The sequence below is a fragment of the Tupaia chinensis genome, unplaced genomic scaffold (assembly GCF_000334495.1).
Source record: "Tupaia chinensis unplaced genomic scaffold, TupChi_1.0 Scaffold135476_1, whole genome shotgun sequence".
Classification (NCBI taxonomy): Eukaryota; Metazoa; Chordata; class Mammalia; order Scandentia; family Tupaiidae; genus Tupaia; species Tupaia belangeri.
Genome location: NW_006195760.1, coordinates 1 through 1,842, shown reverse-complemented (window position 1 = coordinate 1,842; position 1,842 = coordinate 1). Strand labels below are relative to the sequence as shown.

Below are 1,842 nucleotides of genomic sequence, written 5' to 3'. Positions count from 1 at the left end.
AAGTCACCAGGTCTGGGACTCGAACCACGGAGATGGCTATGTGGTATCCAGTGCTTTAGCCTCCATGCTTATCTGCTGGACCCTCTGTTTCTCTCTTTAGAAAAACTCAATTCTGTTAGTTTGAAAGAGGGATCTACATTTTCCCTTTATCTGCTGAATATGGCAAAGAGGAGTCATTCTGTCTTCCAACCACCAGAGTCTTTTTTACCAAGTATTTCCTAAGGTGTCATAGGATTAAGTGGGTTAATATATAAAGTGTGCAAAAGAGTGCCTGACTCTGGCTTTCATATCAATGTGTACTCATGCCCCAGGTCCAGGTTTCCTGTTTGAAACCTCTGGATGATTTTCAGACTCCGTATATCTGGGGTAAGTGCTCTGTCCTCGTGGTTGCCCACCAATGGCAACATTGCAAGTCTGGGTGTGTCACCTGCTCCCCGGGTTCCTGGTTCCCAGCCACCACCCTCTTCTCCGTCCCCTACCCCCTGGTTCTCTCCTGGTAATTTCATGACACTCTCTCCTTGCTGTCCTTCTTTCTGCCCAAGCCATAGCTCACCGTCGCAGGTCATGGCTGTGCAGACCCAGTTTCCACAGGCACAGACGCAACGGTTACAGTCTACCTCGGTCTCAGCTCCATCTGCATACGTTTCATCCTCCAGGGCACACTCTGGTGGACCAGAAATAAAGGGAAGGGGTTTAGTTGAGGGGAGAGCACACGGCATCATTGCTACAACCTGAACACCTTACCCTTTTCCCAAACGAGACCTGTCTATCCATCAGAGGCACCCTATCTGAGCAGAGGCCACTGCCGATCTAAGACCTGTGGATCCCAACATCACAATGAAGATGGGCTGGGGCTCAGTATAGAACCATGGGAGTCGAGTGGAGAGTTCCACCAATCCTCTCTCTCACCTCCCCTGTTAAAATGCTCCCACCCCCTACAGCCCTCTGCTTCTCAGGGAGACATACTCTTCTCGGGAGGGTTGAAAGATGGGTTGAGGCACTTGAGGAACTCCTGGAAGCTGAGTTTCCAGTCGGCATTCTCATCAGACAGTTCGATGAGAGCATCCACACAAAGTCCTCTGAAACAAAACAGAAGAAATGCGTTGGCAAGACTCAGTTCCACTCCGTTAAAGGGGAAGTGGGCAGCAGGACCACATACACCCGGGCCTCCACCTCTAGGCGCCGAGGAGGTGACTGCCAATTGAAGAAGTTTCTCTCTGCACTGACCTGCTACGTCCGTGACCCATCCTGACTCCCCAAAGCACCTGGCCTTTAGCCTGTCATACCGGACAGGTCACTCAGGCTGTTAACAGTCCCCACAAGACAACTGAGTTTTGTGAGTGGTTTTGTTCACCTTCATTGACAAATGTTTTCACTCCCTGTACACCGTCCACGAACATCTGCCCTTCCCCATAGTCTAGGTGTCAAGTCACTCAAACTTAGCAAAATTAAAACAGAAGAGAGAGGACAGATAATATAAAGAAGTGTAGGCTTTGAAAGGATATGGAGTTTAAGCGAGAGTCACCATTATCAGCATTTTCGAGAGATCTCTGGGAAAAGTATTATTGGACCTCAGCTCCATCATCACCCTGTGACCTGAATTTGAACCCTGGCTCAGTCACTTACTACCCAAATAGCTGTGAGCTACTTAACCTTTCTGAGCATGTTTTCTCATCTGTAAAAGGTGGGCAAGAAGCCTTCCACTGGGATGCTGGGAAGAGCAAACAATGAACACATAAAATATTAACTAATTTCAGGTTATCAAAATACGAAATATTGACAGATTCTACACTCTAAGGTCATGAACTATTACTAAGGACTAATCCTTCTAGAAACTGTTTC

General features: G+C 47.9%; 1 long non-coding RNA gene across 1 annotated transcript; it reads right to left on the bottom strand.

Annotated features, from left to right (window-relative positions):
• Positions 1 to 552: 552 nt before the first annotated feature.
• LOC114010131 (uncharacterized) lies at positions 553 to 1,603 on the bottom strand. The gene is made up of 3 exons (XR_003551502.1): positions 1,526 to 1,603; positions 967 to 1,079; positions 553 to 664 (listed from the first exon to the last, which is right to left on the bottom strand). It is a non-coding gene; the product is annotated as an uncharacterized LOC114010131 (long non-coding RNA).
• Positions 1,604 to 1,842: the final 239 nt, after the last annotated feature.